General features: G+C 43.6%; 1 protein-coding gene across 2 annotated transcripts in view; it reads left to right on the forward strand.

The window, feature by feature from the left end:
* Nucleotides 1-20,413, forward strand: part of col24a1 (collagen type XXIV alpha 1) — a 454,588-nt gene that overhangs the window by 53,520 nt on the left and 380,655 nt on the right. The gene's annotated exons all lie outside the window — the stretch shown is intronic.

Here is a 20,413-nt window from a genome sequence, read left to right on the forward strand (position 1 = left end):
TGTATTCAACTCTGGTCTCCTTGCTCGAGGGAGGGTGTTGTGAAACTTGAAAGGCTTCACAAAAGATTTACAAGGATGTTGCCTGGACTGGGAGTTTGAGCTGAATCGGCTGGGGCTATTTTCCCTGTAGGATTGGAGGCTGAGGGGTGACCTTACAGAAGTTTATAAAATCATGTGGGGCATGGAAAGGATAGTTAGACAAAGTCTTTTCCCCAGGGTGGGGAGTCCAAAAGTGGAGAGCATAGGTTTAGGGTGAGAGGGGAAAGATAAGGATTCTGGGTAATCCAAGATGGAGGATGGAAAGAATTTCTGGCTGTAACAGCTGCTCCTTTTTTGAGGTTTTTAGGTGCTGGAGGTGATTTCCTCAAATTCCAGGAGCAGCAATTACTGTTTTATATGCTGTTGCATTGTTTTGGAACTTTGGAGAGAAAGAAAAGTCCAAACAACAGCACTTTTAAAAGGGAGAGAAGCAGACAAAGGAAGCACATGGTGAGGTCAGTGCAGGAGAGGGGGAGAGAGAAAGAAAGAAAGAAAGAAAGAAAGAAAGAAAGAAACCCGCAATGTTAACTGACAGAGTTAGCAGTTACTGTCTTTGCTGTTTGAATTCACAACTGATCTTGGAGGAACCTGTTTGGGAGAGGTCACAGCACAGAAACAGATAACTAGGGTTTAAGCATAGTCTTAAAATAAGTCTGCAGTAGTGAGTAGTGTGGGTTCTTTCTTGATTATGTTTTATTGAGCTATGTCTCTTGATTAAACTTAGAATATTAGCCAGAAGTATTAATTTAACCTGGAGCAGTGTTTTGCAGAGGAATAAGATTGTGCTATTTTCTGGGTCTGTAGATTGAAAAAAGTAAAAATGGCCCTTAGTAGAGTGACATGCTCTTCTTGTCAGATGTGGGAGCTTAGGGAAAGTTTATGGGTTACTGAGGATTATGTCTGCAATAAATCCTGTTGATTGTGAATCCTATCAGATCGAATGGATCAGTTGGAGAGGCAGTGAGGCAACGAGGAATTTACAAGAGCAAAGGGATGTGATGGATGTCAGTTATAGGAAAGGGGGGGAAGTCTCAGATACACAGCATAGAAAGCTAGCATCCAGGGGTAGCAGAGGATCAGGAAGGCTCATAGATTGTTGGCCCTTATTTCAAAGCCCTTATTGGAGTCTAAGTGTAGGGAAGTCTTACTGCGCCTGTACAAGGGACTGGGGAGACCACATGTGGAATACTGTGAGCAGTTTTCGTTCCCTTAGTTAATTGGAAGCACTTCAGGGAAGGTTCGCTAGGATGGAGGGATTGTCATGTGAACAAAGGCCAAACAAGTTGGGATTCTCCTCCCTGGAGTTTAGAAGAGCAAAAGGTGATCTCATTGAAACATCTCGGGTTGTTAAGGGGCTTGACAGGGTCAATGTTGAGAAAGTGTTTCCTCTTATGGAGGAGTCTGGACTAGAGGGCATAGTCCCAAAAGAAAGGGGCACCGATTTCAGACTGAGATGAGGAGGAATTACTTCTTTCTGGGGGTTGTGAGTCTTTGGAGCTCTAGTTACAGAGAGCTGTAGGGGCAGAGTCCTTGTGTATATTTACAGCTGGGAGCGAGAGATAGAGATTCTTGGTTAGTAGGTGAATCAAGGGTTACAGGGAGAGCAGAGGAAAGTGGACATGAGGAATGTTGGATGATCCTATTGAATGGTGGAGCAGTCTTGAGGGGCTGAACAGCTTCCCCCTGTGCCTATTTCTTATGGTCTGATGGAAACCCAAGCTGTACCTCAGTATGAGGTATACGTTGGATATACTAACAGGTCACAGGAAGGTTTGGCAGTTGATTGGCTTCACATTATTGGCCCCAGATCTCAGTGAGTTGGATTTTTACCCTCAGCTCTTCATCTCTTGTGCTATGGCCATCGCTGGAGGCAGGAGGTGAGATGTACTGAGAGGAGCCGCAACATCCACCTCAGTGCATGATGTCACCAGTTGTCGAGATCCTTAGCTCATGAAACTTATGGATAGAAACAGATGTGCAAGAGAGGAGAGAGCTCGAATTAAAGCTCATTCCAGAAAGATCCTTATCCTGTGAATCAGCAGACGTAATTTTCTATGTGGTTCAAATTCCTATTTGCTACAAATCCAGCAGTGTATTCTTACTGCATAATATGTTAAGCTCAAACCTTTGTTTTTTAATGTCATGCAGTAATAACACTCTCCTTTAACTCACTGTTGAATTCCCAGTCTGGACAGTGTTTAACTGGGAAAGTAAGTGCTTGTTTTCATCAGCTCAATATGGATCACAGCAGGGAAATCTATACTGTTGGGTTCCCTGTTGAAACCGCTAATGACAAGATAAGATTCTGAGCAAAAAAAGATGGATGTCCAGGATCAATAGCAGGCAAGTTTGTGGAGCACCTTCTTCAGTTCCATTTGAGGCTTCATGAAGTGGATTGTTTGTATTGTCACCGGGATGTACTCATTTTGAAAAGGCACAGCTGCTAATTGTGACCATGGGGACCTAGAATAATACAATCATGGAATGATACAGCACAGAAGGAGATGCTGTTCAGACCATCAGTCCATGTCAGCATCTGGTTCACTAATGTCCTTTAGATAAGGAAATCTGCCATCCTTACCTGGTCTGGAATCCATAAGATGCTTAACCATACTCTGGGTAATTAGTAATGGGCAATAAATGCTGACCTAACCAACAATACCCATGTTCTATCATATACAAAAAGCGATATAACTGGTCCCACTTTGACTTGAATTGTGGAGAAAACACCAATGTTCAGTATGCTTTCTTACTGAGTCCTGCCATCCTATAGGTGCACACGAGAGAAAACATTGCTTGATTGACAGCTTCTTCTCTCATGGTTCCAAGATGGCGGTGGAGTACCAGGGCTGTGTGTGGGCTCTTGCCTGGGGCTCATTCACGCCCATCTGCTTTATTCTTTTTCTTTTCACTTCTGCTCTTTTTCTTTTTTTTGTTGTTTTTCTTCCTTGGCGGGTTAGTTGTTAGCACGAGTGGCCTGTACACACAGTGGTGGCAGCCTCCCAGTGATTGGAGGCAATGGCAGCAGCAGCAAGGATATCCCTTTTTGGGATTTCATTCACAGTCAATGTCAGTGACTCAAAGTTCATATTCCAAAGACGAGGAAGGGTTTATACTTTCTACTATTTACAATTTAAAGGTCAGATTAATTAACACTCCAATAGAAACCACAGGATTTTTAAAGAAAACTGAATGGCTGGAATATTAATAAGCATTTCCACTTGTACCATTGTACTCTAATGCTCATTCACAGAGTGCATATTGCGTAAGTGGACATGGAAGTGATGTGAGTTGGTGTGGAAGGTATGAGGGGCTATTGAATATAAATGGGTAACATAGGTTGGTATGGAGTGTGACAAGCCATTGGAATGGCTGGGGGAGCATGTGCAGACATGGAGTGGAGGGGGAGGGCCATGTGTTAGAATGGGATGATGGAATAAGCACAATCCTTTGAAATTATCTACACAAGAGGTTGAATAGGTTAGGTTTATTTTCATTGGAAAAAAGGGGATTGAGGGGGGGAACTTGATGAGGTTTACAAAATCATGAAGGGCATAGACAAGGTGGATAGAGACAAGCTTTTTCCCAGGGTGAATGATTCAATAACGAGAGGCCATGCTTTCAAGGTGAGAGATGGAAAGTTTAAGGGAATACACACGGCATGTACTTCACACAGAGGGTGATGGGCGTCTGGAACACATTGCTAGCAGAGGTGGTAGAGGCAGGCACGGTAGATTCATTTAAGATGCATCTGGACAGATGCATGAGTAGGTGGGGAGCAGAGGGATACAGATGCTTAGGAATTGACCAACAGGTTTAGACAGTAGATTTGGATCGGCTCAGGCTTGAAGGACCTGTTCCTTGGCTGTAAATTTTCTTTGTTCTTTGTTCAATGGATGCATGATCCCTCTGAGCTGCAGTGAATAATGACCAAAACCAGAAATTGCTGGAACCTTTTAGCAGGTTTGGCAGCACCTGTGGAGAGAAATCAGAATTAACGTTTTGGGTTAAGTGACCCTTCCTCAGAACTGATGGTAGCCAGGAAAAGGTTGGTTTATATGCAGATGATAGGGCAGGGAAGGGGGTAAGGAGTAAATGATAGGTGGGAATGGAGTCCAAAGAGGGAGAACGGTTAGACAGACAAGGAGCAGATAACGATCTGGCTGGGAGGGTGAATACTTGTTAATGGGGACTGCTAATGGCTAACAATGGGTAGTGAGTAGTAGCAGCCTGTGATAGCAAGGCCTGGTGTGTGGGGGTTTGGGGTAAGGATGTGGGAGAGCTCAGCCCCTAAAGTTGTTGATCTCGATATTGAGTCCAGAAGGCTGCAGGGTCCCCAGGCGGGGACCGTGTATAATGAATCCTTGGAAAGCCAACCCATCTCCATGTGAAACAGGGTGACTATGACATGCCTATCCCCACAATGGAGGCAGCCAGGCCTGCATACCAGGGCATGGAAATGGCTTTTCCCATGCTGTGGAAGTTGGAGATATGCCTGGAATGGGAGAGGGAATCCTGGAATTGGGTCCTGTCTTCCATTTATAACCATCTGGGGAGCTGGGGAGACTCCATGAAAACCCAGCCCCATGTTTCAGTTCAGTGGTTTTCATTGTGAGGGAACATGTCTCCTGATGGGCTGAGGTTTGTGCTTGAAAGGTATAAGCCTTTCTTTTCGAGCATTTCTGATCTCACTGGGAGCAAAACCACATTCCCCCTAGGAATCTTTTCCCCAGTGAGACAGGTACCATTATACTCACAGGTTTACACAGAATTCTTCTCTTCGCTATACGGAAACATTCCAAACATTTGAAGGACTGGGTTAGGATGTGGAAAGTTAGATGTTGTTAACACATAACAGTGAGGTATTTTGTGCAAGTTTGGGCTCCTTATTTGAGAAAGGATGTTTGGGACGTTGGAGGGCGATAAAACATAGAACAGTACAGCACAGCGCAGTACAGGCCCTTCAGCCCTCAATGTTGTGCTGACCTTTTATCCTACTCTAATATCAAACTAACCTACATACCCTTCATTTTACTATTATCCACGTGCCTATCCAAGAGTTGTGTAAATGCCCTTAATGCCTCTGACTCTACTTCCACCCCTGGTAGTGCATTCCACGCACCCACCACTCTTTGTGTAAAGAACCTACCTCTGACATCTCCCCTAAACTTTCCTCGAATCACCTTAAAATTATGTCCCCTCATGATAGCCATTTCTGTCCTGGGAAAAAAGTCTCTGGCTGTCCACTCTATAAAGTGCAACAAAGGTTTATCCAGGGGTGGCAGGAGTAATGTATGAAGAGAGATTGGATCGGTTAAGGCTGTATTTACTGAAGTTTAACAAAATGAGGGGGGATCACATAGCAATATAAAATTCTATACGGTCTAAACAGGGTAAAGGAGGGAAGGATATTCCTAATGACGGAGGAGTCCAGCACCATGGGGTCACAGTCCAAGGATACAAAGCAGGTCATTTAGGTCTGAGATGAGGAAAAATTACTTCACCCAGAGAGTGGGGAGTTTGTCAAATTCTTTGCCACAGAAAGTGGTTGAGGCCAAAATATTGTTTTCCAGGAGGAGGTATAGTTCTTGGGCTAAAGAGATCAAAGGGTTTGGGGAAAAAGTAGAGATAAGCTTTTTCCCAGGGTGAGAGGTGAAGAGGTGAAAGATTTAAGGGGGATACACGCAGCAAGTACTTTACACAGAGGGTGGTAGGTGCCTGGAACGTGTTGCCAGCGGACGTTGTAGAGGCAGGCACAGTAGATTCATTTAAGGTGTGTTTGGACAGATGCATGAGTAGGTGGGGAGCAGAGGGATACAGATGCTTAGGAATTGAGTGATAGGTTTCGACAGTAGATTTGGATCAGCTCAGGCTTGGAGGGCTGAAGGGCCTGTTCCTGGGCTGTAAATTTTCTTTGTTCTTTGTTCTAAGTGAGAACAGGGGACTGAGTCAGATGGTCAGCTGTAAACAGATAGAATGGTGGAGTAGTCGTGAAGGGCCAAGTGGCCTCGTGTTCCTAGTTTCTGTGTTTCTCTGTAACATCCAACAGCTGTGGATTTGAACCTGACTTGACTGCTGAAGAGCAAAAGGTTAGTTGATGTACAGTCCACACTAATGTTCTCTGTTTAATTCCTGCTGTGCAGAGCTGTGTGTAGTAGCGACCTCAGCAAACAGCAATGTCATCACAGAATCTCCAGCTCTGCAGCTTAAAAGGAATGTTAGGAACATGGGAGTAGGAGTAGGCCATTCAGCCCCTCAAGCCTGTTCTACCATTCAATGAGATCATGGCTGATCTGTGGCGCAAGTCCATATATCTACCTTTGGACCATATTCTTTAGTCAATGTCAAATTTAAAATTAAGGACTGATCCAGCATCCACTGTCATCTGTGGGACAAAGCTCCAAATCTCTCCCACCCTTTGTGTGCGGAAGTGCTTCCTAACATCTCTCCTGAACAGTCTGGCCCTAATTCTCAGACTATGCCCCTAGTTCTAGAATCCCCAGTGGGAATAGTTTATATTTGTCTACCCTTTTCCTGTTAATATCTTGAACACTTTGATCAGATCACTCCTTAACCTTCTAAATTCTAGAGAAAACGGGCCTCATTTGTGTAACATCTCCTCATAACCTAACCTCTGAAGTCCGCTTATCATTCTTGTAAATAAAAAAACGAAAGAACTGTGAGTGCTGTAAATCATAAACAAATACAGAAATTGCTGGTAAAGCTCAGCAGGGTCTATGGAGAGAAATCAGAATTCACGGCCAGTGACCTTTCCTCAGAACTCTCAGTTTCTGTTTTTGTATCATTCTTGAACATTCACATTGTACTCCTCCCTCCCAGGCCAATCTATCCCTCCCAAGGTGTAATCTCCAGATCTGTTCAAGTGGGGTGTAACCAGGGGTTTGCATAATCTGAATTAAAAATTTATTCTGGAATAAAAATCTGGTCTAATGGCATCCATGTAACTGCTGTTGATTGTTGTGAAAATCTAACTGTTTTAGTAATCTGGCATCCTTTCCTGGTCTGGCCTCCATGTGACTCCCAACCCACATCAATGTGGCTGACTCATAACTGTCCTCTGAGTCATTAAGGATGGATAATAAATGTCAGCCTTGCCAGTGATGCCCATGTCCCAAGAATGAGAAAATACTCAGCCCCTTGAGCCTGTGCCCCTATTCGATAATCAGAATACTCCACATTTTCATTTCCACCTACACTGATAATCTTGCACCTCACTGCTTAGCAGGAATCTATTTATCTCAACCTTAAAAATGCTCTGTTTTCATTATCTTTTGAGGAAGAAAGTTTGAAAGGCTTATGAACCTCTGTTTTAAAAATAATGAAATTCTCCTCATCTCTGTTTCAACTGAGCAACACTTTGTTTTTAAATAGTGCCCCCTTGTTCTAGATTCTCCCACATCGACATGGTCGAGTTCCAACAGGATATTACATGTTTAATCAAATTACCTCCTTACTCTCCTAATGTCCAGTGGATACAAGCCTATTCTGTCTAGCCTTTCCTCATTAGGCAACCCACTCATTCCAGCTCTTAGTCTTTGACCGACTGCCAACACATGTATATCCCTCATTAAATAAGGTTCCAATACTTTACACAGTACTCCAGATGTGGTCTTTCACCAGTGTCTCCCTGTATAATACCCAATATCTTTCATACTTATTAATACAACTCCCCTCATAATAAATGACAACACTTTGTTAGCTTTCATAATTACTTGTTACACCTGTGTACTAACCCTTGGTGACTCATGCAGTAAGTGACCCAGATCCCTCTGTATCCCTGAGCCGTGGCATCTCTCACTAATTAGATAACATGCTTCTCTATTGCTCTACCTGCCAAAATGGATAATGTCACATTTTCCTCACATTCCAGTCCATTTGTTAGATCTTTTTCTTATTCACTTAACCTATCTATATCCCTTTGCAGCTTCGTTATGTCCACACATGATGTAGACACACCATTAAGGCAGTTGGCAATTTGAAATGGGACATTTCAATAAACCGGGATTCAAACTTCCTGCAATATCAACGGGGCCACAGCTGGTAAAATCTTAATTCTGAGTTAGAAAGTTGTGGGTTCAACTCCCACCCCCAAGATTGAAGTAGGAATATCAAGCTGTTACTCAAGTGAGTGATTTTCTCTCTCTCTCTCTCTCTTATATATATCACTCTCTCTCCCTCCCTAAGAAATCTACAAGGCCAACAGAACACCAGCTTATGACTGTTTCAATTGCCAGATGCTGTCAGAATAGGTCACCAGCCGGACGCTGGAGAACGTAGTTTGAAGCTAATCAACGTGTTCAGCCACAGTTTGAGCAGTTCCTCGGCATCAGGTCCTACAGTGAGATTTATAAAACTGGTTCTAGGAGTGAGAACATAAGTGCTAGGAGCAGGAGTAGACCATCCGGCCCATCAAGCCTGCTCCACCAGTCAATAAGACCATGTCTGATCTTTCATGGCCTCAGCGTCCCTTACCCACCCGCTCACCATAACCCTTAATTCCCTTACTGTTCAAAACTCTACCTATCTTTGTCTTAAAAACATTCAATGAGATAGCCTCAATTGCTTCACTGTGCGGGGAATCCCACAGATTCACAGACCTTTGGGTGAAGAAGTTCCTCCTTAACTCCATCATAAACCTGCTCCCCCTTATTTTGAGGCTATTGCCCCATTAGTTCTAGTTACACCCACCAGTGGAAACAACCCCCCTGCTTCTATCTTATCTATTCCCTTTATAATTTTGTATGTTTTCATAAGAACCCCCTCATTCTTTGAAATCCCAATGAATGTAGTCCCAATTTACTCAATTTCTCCTTATGAGAAACTTCAATGAGACAATCTCATTGAAGAGGTTTCAACCATTCTCCCTGGAGAAAAGAAGGCTGAGAGGAGCTCTGATGGGGGCTTGAAAAATCATGAATGGGATGGACAGAGTTGATAGGGGTGATATTGCAGGAAATTTAAATCCTGGTTTATTGAAGTTTCCTGCTTCAAATTGCCAACTGCCCTAACGTTGTCCATATATCATGTCTGGATTGGTGAATAGGACATAATCTACCATGCCTGCCTCTACCACCTCTGCTGGAAACATGTTCCAAACGCCCACCACCCTCTGTGTGAAGTACTTACTGTGTGTATCCCCCTTAAACTTTCCACCTCTCACCTTGAAAGCTTGACCTCTCATTATTGAATCCTTCATCCTGGGAAAAAGCTTGTGTCTATCCACCCAATGTTTCACCAAACCTTAGAGAATAGATTAGATTAGATTAGATTAATTACAGTGTGGAAACAGGTCCTTCGGCCCAACAAGTCCACGCCAACCTGCCGAAGCGTAACCCACCCAGACCCATACCCCTACATTTACCCCTTCACCTAACACTACGGGCAATTTAGCATGGCCAATTCACCTAACCTGCACATCTTTGGATTGTGGGAGGAAACTGGAGCACCCGGAGGAAACCCACGCAGACACGGGGAGAATGTGCAAACTCCACACAGCGAGTCACCTGAGGCGGGAATTGAACCCGGGTCTCAGGCGCTGTGAGGCAGCAGGGCTAACCACTGTGCCACCATGCCGCCCACTAATAGAGGAGACCATTCATGTGTGCACTGGTTCTATTCCCTAGTGCCAATCTCCTGCCTTTTCCCTATGTCCCTGCACATCACTTCTACCCAAATATTCATTCAGTTGTCCTCTTGAATTGGCCTCCACCACATTTCCAGGCATAATGAAGCTACAGAGGGATATAGATAGGTTAGGTGAATGGGAAAAAGATCTACCAAATGGAGTAGAATGTGAGGAAAATGTGACATTGTCCATTTTGGCAGGTAGAGCCAATAAAGAAGCATGTTATCTAATTAGTGAGAGATTACACGGCTCAGAGATACAGAGGGATCTGGGTCACTTACTGCATGAATCACCAAGGGTAAGTACACAGATGTAGCAAGTAATTAAGAGAGCTGACTGCATGTTAATACTTGTAAAAGCAACAAGCATTAATGGGCATAGACTTAAAGTGACGTTCAAAAGAGGCCAGAGTGATATGAGATGCAGCAAGCAGTTAGAGTCTGAATTGCATGCCTGGAAATGTGGTGGAGGCCAGTTCAAGCGGACAACTGAATGACTATCTGGGTAGAATTGGTGTGCAGGGACATGGGGAAAAGGCAGGAGATTGGCACTAGGGAGTAGAACCAGTGCACACATGAATGGTCTCCTCTGTTCTCTAAGTTTTAGTGAAACATTGGGTGGATAGACACAAGCTTTTTCTCAGGATGAAGGATTCAATAACGAGAGGTCAAGCTTTCAAGGTGAGAGGTGGAAAGTTTAAGGGGGATACACACGGTAAGTACTTCACACAGAGGGTGATGGGCATTTGGAACGTGTTGCCAGCAGAGGCAGTAGAGGCAGGCACGGTAGATTCATTTAAGATGCGTCTGGACAGATGCATGAGTAGGTGGGGAGCAGAGGGATACAGATGCTTAGGAATTGACCGACAGGTTTAGACAGTACATTTGGATCGGCTCAGGCTTGGAGGGCCGAAGGGCCTGTTCCTGGGCTGTAAATTTTCTTTGTTCTTTGTTCCATTGTAACCTACAGGGTTATAGACCCAGAGCTTCCTGGCTAGCACTGACATGGCCATCCCTGCTGCTGTAATCCGTTCTGTGTGTCTATAAGCTGACCTGCCATTCACCATCTTAGGACCTCCCAAAACTCAAACACAGCAACTTGACAAGATCCCGGGGAGTTTGACTTTGAATTGCTGTTCTCAGGAGCATTAATTGGAAATTGGCAGAGCCTCCCTTCCTATTGCTCGGTTAACATTCCCATTTATAACAGTACGTGCTGTAAACCCTGCAGTTATCTTGTATGTTTTCATGCTCTGGGTGGCTAGGAATTGGTGGATATGAAATTTGTTGTGAAGAAACTGGGAAGCCTTTGAAAGTATTAGCAGAGCATTTGCTAACCACCAAACATTAAAGATGGAGAGAAACACAGCATGAATGAATCCTCAAGGCTTTACTAATTTCTGTTTATGCAGTGCAGCCAACCTTTTGATTGTATGATGAGATTTCATTTCTGGCCTCACATTATTTACAGATGTTTGCCAGAAATGCAGGTGTTACTCATGAGCGAGATAAAAATCTGCTCGATAAAAATCTGCAAGTGCTTTTGGCTGAGGGTGACATATTCCTTTCCAGACATCTGCCTTCTTTCCTTATGCTTTCAATTATAATAATGCAGTCATCAAGCCGACACTTCTGTCTGAGTTGTATAGAACATGAAGAATAAGGTATAACTAAGGAAACAAATTTAACAATTAAACACCTGAGATAACCAAATACAGGTCTAGGTGTTATCAATTTACATTATTTATATGGGACAGCAAGGTGGCTCAGTGGTTAGCACTGCTGCCTCACAGCTCTAGGGGCCTGGGTTCGATTCCAGTCTTGGGTGACTGTCTTAATGGAGTTTGCACATTCTCCCCGTGGTTTCCTCCCACAATCCAAAGATGTGCAGGGTAGGTGAATTTGTCATGCTAAGTTGCCATAGTGTCCAGGGATATGTAGGTTAGGTGTACTAGTCAGGGGCAAATATAGGATAATAGTGTAAGGGAATGGGCCTGGGTTACATTTCGGAGGGTTGGTGTGGACTTGTTGGGCCGATGGGCCTGTTTCCACACTGTAGGGATTCTATGATAAGATCGTGGAAGCATCACAATTTCTAGCCCTAAGGAGTGCCATTTGACCCATTGTGTCAGTGTTGGCTGGAAAGCTGCTCTCCCTTATTCCAAATGGATGTTCCTAGGGGAAATGACATACAGTGGAGGTCAAGGTGGTTCATTAAGATAGTTCCTGTTCGATGAAGTATGTCTGAGCATCTCTCAATACCTTCCCCCTTCAGCCTTCGCCACTCTAAGGAAATCAATCCTAATCTATCTAGTCTTTTGAGCCCAGGCAATATCCTAATGAATCCATCATGCACCCTCTCTGGTGCATTCACATCTGCCTCTAGCACAGCCTTTGTAAATTTTTAAATTTTCAGTGAGGTCATGCTATACTCATCCCCTCTCCTACCCTCTGTCAGATGCCCAGCTGACCCACTCCTCATAGTCACCTGATCCTAGACTCCAGGATTTAGGATCTGGGATTGCTTGGAGGCCTAGTCCTGGCCAATGCTGCCATTGGTGATGATAAATCTGAGTTGCAAGCTATCTCTGAGGCAGGACATCTGACTGCATGGGGAACTGCAACTCTGTCGCTGACTGACTGCAAGGGTCTGTTCCTCACTGACTCTTTGGGGAATGGAGTATTGGGAGCGCTCTACCTGAAAACCCTGCCCATTGCCGTCATCTACCTTCAGTCTGAAAGAAAGATTAACTAGGATGGAAGAGCGACATCTATGCAAACCGAAGAGTTTTAATGTATGAATGAATCATGACGATTGTAATATCAGTAGCTGACATTTATAAACTCGTCCTTTCTGTAGTAAAAAACATCCCAAGATGTTTCACGAGAGCATCATTTTAAGAAATGTTTGAGGCTGAGCCATGGAAGGAGACATTTAGACAGGTGACTAAAAGTTTGATTAGAGAGAGAGGCTTTGAGAAGCATCTTATAAGAGTAGAGTGGAAAGGATAAGGTGGAGAGGTTTAGAGGGAATTCCAGAGCTTGGGGCTTCAAAGTGCTAGCAGCTTATGATGCAGTGATAGAGAAGGGTGAGATGCACAGTCACAGATTTGTTATGACACAGGAATAGACCATTTGGTCTTTCAAGCATCCTTTGCCATTCAATACCAGTATGGGTGATCCTCTATCTCACTGCCCTATTTCCACTTTCTCCACATAACCCTTGATGACTTTAAAGTCTAAAAATGTATCTATCTCTTCCTTCAATCTATTCAGTGACATGGCCTCATAGCTTTCTGTGGTGGACAATTCCATAGGTTTACTAGCCTCTGAGTGAGGAATGTTTTCCTCATCTCTGTCCTGAGAAGGGTATCCAGTATCACAGAATCACGGAAAACTTATGGAGCGGAAGATGGCCCATTGTACCTACACTGCTTCTATTACCTAGTGCTAACCTCCTGTCTTTTCCCATATCCCTGCACACCATTACTATCCAAATAATCATCCAATTCCCTCTTGAATGCTTCAAGTGAACCTGCCTCCACCACATTTCTAAGCAGTGCATTCCACACCCTAACAACTCACTAGATGGAAAAGTATTTTTTCATAACATCCTTGCCTCTTTTGCACATCACTTTGAATTTATGCTGTCTCGCTCTTCCTTCAGAATGGGATCAGTTTCTCCTGATCTACTCAGTTCAACTCGCTTGTGAGTTTGAAAACCTCTATCAAATCTCCTGTGTTCTTCTTTCCATGGAGAACATTGCAACCTTTTCAATCTATCCTCATCACTGAAGTTTCTCCTGACCAGGATTCTTATAGATTGCTTCTCCAGTACATTTGCATCCTGCCTATAATGTGGTGGCGACAACTGGACACAGTATTGCAGCTGAGGTCTAAAAGAGTCTTGTACAAATTCAACACCAGAAATGGTCAGAAGTCAAAAATGATAAAATGCAGAGATTTCAGAGGGTTGTGAGGAAGGAGGAGTGTACAAAAGTAGGGAGGTGCATCAATCAGTATTTTGTATTTGAGACTAGATAAAATGAAGCTATTTGCTCCACATCTGTTCTGCAATTGGATTGCTAAACAGCGTGGATATTCTCCTGCCATGTTCTAATAACCTTGTAATAATTTGAGCAAGAATGAGAGCAAAGAGTTATCAAGAGGGCTGAATGAGTGGGCAGGAGCATGGAAGACAGAACATAATGTGGAAAAATGTGAAGCTATCCACACTGGCATGCAAAACAGAGCTTTTTGTAAATAATGAGAAGCTGGGAACTGTGGATGTCCAAAGGGACTTGGGTATCCTGGTACATGAGTCACTAACATGCGGATGCAATTCTTAAAAGGAAAGCAAATGGAATGTTGGCCTTTATTTCTAGCGAATAAAGTATCTGTGGAATTCTTTACTGCAGAGGACTTTAGGAGTTGGGTCATAGAACATAGAACATAGGACATAGAAGAATACAGCGCAGTACAGGCCCTTCAGCCCTCGATGTTACGCCGATCCAAGCCCACCTAACCTACACTAGCCCACTATCCTCCATATGCCTATCCAATGCCCGCTTAAATGCCCATAATGAGGGAGAGTCCACCACTGCTACTGGCAGGGCATTCCATGAACTCACGACTCGCTGAGTAAAGAACCTACCCCTAACATCTGTCCTATACCTACCACCCCTTAATTTAAAGCTATGCCCCCTTGTAATAGCTGACTCCATACGTGGAAAAAGATTCTCACTGTCGACCCTATCTAAACCCCTAATCATCTTGTACACCTCTATCAAGTCACCCCTAAACCTTCTTTTCTCCAATGAAAACAACCCCAAGTGCCTCAGCCTTTCCTCATACGATCTTTCTACCATACCAGGCAACATCCTGGTAAACCTCCTCTGCATCCGTTCCAGTGCCTCCACATCCTTCCTATAGTATGGTGACCAAAACTGCACACAATACTCCAGATGCGGCCGCACCAGAGTCTTATACAACTGCAACATGACCTCAGTACTCCGGAACTCAATTCTTCTACCAATAAAAGCCAGTACGCCATATGCCTTCTTCACCGCACTATTTACCTGGGAGGCAACTTTCAAAGATCTGTGTACATGGACACCAAGATCCCTCTGCTCATCCACACTACCAAGTATCCGACCATTAGTCCAGTACCCCATCTTTTTGTTACTCTTACCAAAGTGAATCACCTCACACTTAGCTACATTGAACTCCATTTGCCACCTTTCTGCCCAGTTCTGCAGCTTATCTATATCCCGCTGTAACCTGCCATATCCTTCCTCACTGTCTACAACTCCTCCGACTTTCGTATCATCCGCAAACTTGCTCACCCAACCTTCTAACCCCTCCTCCAGGTCATTTATAAAAATGACAAACAGCAATGGTCCCAAAACAGATCCTTGCGGAACACCGCTAGTGACGGCACTCCAAGATGAACCTTTGCCATCCACTACTACCCTCTGTCTTCTTCCAGCCAGCCAACTCCTAATCCAAACCTCCAACTCACCCTCAATGCCATACCTCCGTATTTTTTGCAGTAGTCTACCATGGGGAACCTTATCAAACGCCTTACTAAAATCCATATACACCACATCTACCGCTTTCCCCTCGTCCACCTCCTTAGTCACCTTCTCAAAGAATTCAATAAGGTTTGCGAGGCACGACCTGCCCTTCACAAAACCATGCTGACTATCCTTGATCAGATTATTCCTATCCAGATGTTCATAAATCCTATCCCTTACAATTCTCTCTAAGACTTTGCCCACAACAGAAGTGAGACTCACCGACCTATAGTTACTAGGGTTATCCCTACTCCCCTTCTTGAACAAGGGAACCACATTTGCTATCCTCCAGTCTTCTGGCACTACTCCTGTAGACAACGAGGACATAAAAATCAAGGCCAATGGCTCTGCAATCTCCTCCCTTGCTTCCCAGAGAATCCTAGGATAAATGCCATCAGGCCCAGGGGACTTATCTATTTTCACCCTTTCCAGAATTTCCAACACCTCTTCCCTACATACCTCAAAGCCATTCATTCTACTTAATTGTGACTCAGTATTCACATTGGCAACAATGTCCTATTCCTGAGTGAATACTGACGAAAAGTATTCATTCAGTGTCTCCCCAATCTCTTCAGCCTCCACACGCAACCTCCCACTACTATCCTTGACTGGACCTATTCCTACCCTAGTCATTCTTTTATTCCTGACATGCCTATAGAAAGCCTTAGGGTTTTCCCTAATCCTACCAACTAAGGACCTTTCATGTCCCCTCCTAGCTGCTCTTAGGTCATTAAGTATATTCAAAGCTGAGATAGATTTTTAATCAGGAAGGGAATCAACAGCTATTCAGAAAAGGCAGCAAAATGAGATAAAGATGATCAGATTAGCCACAATATGATTGGATGACAGAGCAGATGCAATGGACAGATGGGTCTGTTTATGTGCTGTATGACTCGATGGCTGAATGGCCTCCTTCTGCTCCTGTGTCTTGTGGTCTTATGCTCTGAGTACAAGAGTAAAGTTGGCTTGCTGTAAATGCATAGCCCTTGGGGACTTCATCTGGAAAATTGTGTGCAGTTCTGGTTTCCTTACCTAAGGAAGGATATACTTACTGTGCCAAGCGTGCAGTGATGATTCTTCTGATTGACTCTTGGGACAGTGGCTTTGTCCGACATGGAGAGAATGAAACAACTGAAGCTGTCATCTCTGGAGTTCAAAAGAGTGAAGTTTGATTTCATTGATACTTAAAAAAAAACCCTGTAAAGGCCTCAGTACAGAAGGGATGTGATTGCACTGGAGAAGGTCAACAGGAGATTCACCAGGAGGATGCCTCAGCTGGAATAATGTAGTTATGAAGAGTGACTAGATAGGCTGGCATTGGAGTCCTTAGAGCAGAGAAAGCTGAGCCAGAATCTAATGGAAGTGGACAAAGTTCTCACCAGCATAGAGAGAGAGAACCTATCCTCTATGTGGACCAGGGAGCAAAGATATAAGTTAAGGGGCAGGAAGTTTAGAAGGGATTTAATGAAAAAAAACTTATCCCAGAGAGTAGTGAGTATCTGGTACTCACGCCTAAAAGAGTGATAGAGGTGGGAACGCTCACACGTTTTAAGAAACATTTAGACGATTGCTTGTAAAACCACCATATACAAGGCTATGCGCCAAGTGGTGGAAAATAGGACAAGAGTAAATTGATAAAATAGATAGATTTAAGAATTCTTTATATTTCAATGAGATCACCTCTCTTTTCTAAATTCCAGTGAATACAGGCCCAACCTGTTTAACTTTTGCTCATCAGACAATCCCTCCATCTCGAGGATCATTCCAGTAAACCTTCACTGAACTGCTTCCAAGGAAATGATATTTTTCCTTAAATAAGAGGAGCAAAACTGCTCACTGTGCTCCAGATGTGGTCCCCCCAGCCCCTTGTACAGTCTTGCAGTGAGATTTCCCTACTCTCATACTCCAACCCTCTCGTAATAAGGGCCAACATTCCGTGAACCTTCCCGATCACTCGCTGTCCCTGTGTGCTAACTTTCTGTGTTTCTTGTACAAATTCCCCCTCGTGTCCCTTTGGGTTGAAACTTTCTGCAGTTTCCCTTGATTTAAATAATTCCCTTGATTTAAATAATATTCTGATCTTTATTCCAAAATGAACATTTTTACATTTTCCCACATTTATACTCCATTTTCCAACCTATTGCCTACTTCCTTAATCTATCAGTATCTCTCTGTGAACTGTTTATGAACCTTTTCTTTCCACTTATTTTAATGTCATCTGCAAATTTGGCTACATTACGTTCACCTCCTTTCTCCAAGCCATTAATATATATTTTGTAAATAGTTGACGTCCCAGTTCTGATTCCTGTAGAACCCCACTGATCATATCATATGGACTTGCCTGATAACAGCTCCTTCCAAGTAACACTCCCTACCTCCTGCCTGATACTGATGTAATTTGCCCTCCCCCAATTTAGCACCTGCCCACAAGATCCTGACTTATCCTTATTCATAGCTACCTTAAAACTTAAGGAGTTGAGGAGTTCAGATGGGGTTCAGTGATGTGGGGTCCACATCACTGAACCCCATCTGAACAATAACCCAGTAAGCCCACTGGCTGTTTCCTGTCCATAAGCTAGTTCTCTAACCATGCCCATATACTACTTTGAACACCGTGGGCTCTTATGCTTAACCTTTTATGAGGTATATTGTTAAATGCTTTCTAGAATTCCAAGTACAACACATCTACTAGTTTCTCTCTATCTACTCTGGTTGAGAGTTTCTTAAAAATCTCTAAAGAGTTAGTCAGACACGATTTCCCTTTCATGCTGACTCTACTTGATTGGATTATGCTTTTCCAAATATTTTGTTATTAATTCCTTAATAATTAATTCCAATAACTTTCCAACAATAGATGTTTGGCTAATCGGCCTATAATTACCCACTTTTTGCATCCCCTCCCTTTTTTTATGAGAGTGTCCCATTAGTAGTTTTCCAATCCTCTGGCACTTCTTCACAATCCAATGATTTTTGGAAAGTTACAAGCAACACATCCATTATCTTTGTTGCTACTTCTTTTAGGGTCCCAGGATGCAAGGTAATCAGGGAGAACGTTCTATCTGCACTCAGAGAGGACATACTGGAGGGTTCATCCACTGAGGCAATTTGAATAGAGCTCAAAAATAAGATGGGCTCAATAATTCTGATAAGATTATATTATAGATCCTCCAACAGCCACAAAGACATTGAGGAAAACATATGTAGGCAGATTATGGAAAGATGCAATAAAAACAGAGTTGTCATAGTGGGTGACTTTAACTAGCCCAATATTGACTGGGACTCCCTTAGAGCAAGAGGCTTTGACAGGGCAGAACGAGTTAATTGCATCCAAGAGGGTTTTGTGAAACAGTATGTGGATAGTCCAAGTAGAGGAGGGACATATTGGACTTCCTACCTGCTAATGAGCCCGATCCGGTGACTGACCCAATAGTGGGAGAACATTTTGAAAATAGTGATCGCAACTCCTTAAGTTTTAAGGTAGCTATGAATAAGGATAAGTCAGGATCTTGTGGGCAGGTGCTAAATTGGGGGAGGGCAAATTATGTCAGTATCAGGCAGGAGGTAGGGAGTGTTACTTGGAAGGAGCTGTTATCAGGCAAGTCCATATTTGACACGTGGGAATTGTTTGAATACCTGCTGATAAGAGTTCAGGACCGGCATCTTGCAGTAAGGAGGAAGGACAAGGATAGCTAAGTTAGGGACCCGAGGATAGTAAGGGAGGTTATGAATTTAGTCGAAAGGAAAAAAGATGCATATGTAAGGTTTAGGAAGCTAAAATCAGACAGGGCCCATGAGCAATAGAAAGAAAGCAAGAAGAAACTCAAGTTCGTGGATTAGGAAAGCAAGAAGGGGCCATAAATGACCTTGGCAAATAGGGTTAAAGAGAATCTCAAGGCATTCTACACATATATTAAAAACAAAAGGATAACTAGAGAGCAGGTAAGACCACTCAGGGCTAAAGGAGGAATCCTGTGAGGAGGTGGGTGAGATCCTCAATGAGTATTTTGCGTCAGTATTCACCCGGAAAAAGGATATGGAGGATAGTGAGATTAGTGGGCAGCATGCTAATATGCTCAGGCATTTTGAGATCAAGAAAGAAATGGTGCTGGGTCTCTTGAAGAGCATGAAGATGGATAAGTCCCTAGGGCCCAATGGTATTGACCGCAGGTTACTGAGAGAGGCAAGAGAGGAGATTGCTGGGGCCTTGACCTTGTATTCTCACTAGCCATGGGATAGGTCCTGATGGACTGGAGACTGGCAAATGTTGTTCCTCTGTTCAAGAAGGGAAATAGGGATAATCCAGGGACCAATAGACTGCTGAGTCTCACATTGATTATTAGGAAGCTATTGGAGAGAATTTTTAGTGATAGGATTTAAGCGTACTTGGAAAAACAAGGCCTAATTGGGGATAGCCAGTGTGCCTTTACGTGGAGCAGGTCATGTCTTACTAACTTGATTGAATTTTTCGCGAAGGTGGCAAAGGTGATCGATGAGGGTAGAGCAGTGGATGTTGTCTAATTGGATTTTAGTCAGGCTTTTGACGAGGTCCCTCATGGTAGGCTCATCCAGAAGATTAAGATGCATGTGATCCATGGTCATGATTTGGAGATGCCGGTGTTGGACTGGGGTGTACAAAGTAAAAAATCACACAACACCAGGTTATAGTCCAACAGGTTTAATTGGAAGCACACTAGCTTTGAAGGAATGATGAAGGAGCGTCGCTCCGAAAGCTAGTGCTTCCAATTAAACCTGTTGGACTATAACCTGTTGTTGTGTGATTTTTAACTGGGGATCCATGGTGACTTACATAGAAGAATACAGCGCAGTACAGGCCCTTCGGCCCTCAATGTTGCGCCGATCCAAGCCCACCTAACCTACACTAGCCCACTATCCTCCATATGCCTGTCCAATGCCCGCTTAAATGCCCATAAAGAGGGAGAGTCCACCACTGCTACTGGCAGGGCATTCCATGAACTCACGACTTGCTGAGTAAAGAACCTACCCCTAACATCTGTCCTATACCTACTCCCCCTTAATTTAAAGCTATGCCCCCTCGTAATAGCTGACTCCATACGTGGAAAAAGGTTCTCACGGTCAACCCTATCTAAACCCCTAATCATCTTGTACACATCTATCAAGTCACCCCTAAACCT

Source organism: Chiloscyllium plagiosum, unplaced genomic scaffold (genome assembly GCF_037043375.1).
Source record: "Chiloscyllium plagiosum isolate Xiang-an unplaced genomic scaffold, Cpla_swu_hap1 HiC_scaffold_9, whole genome shotgun sequence".
NCBI lineage: Eukaryota > Metazoa > Chordata > Chondrichthyes > Orectolobiformes > Hemiscylliidae > Chiloscyllium > Chiloscyllium plagiosum.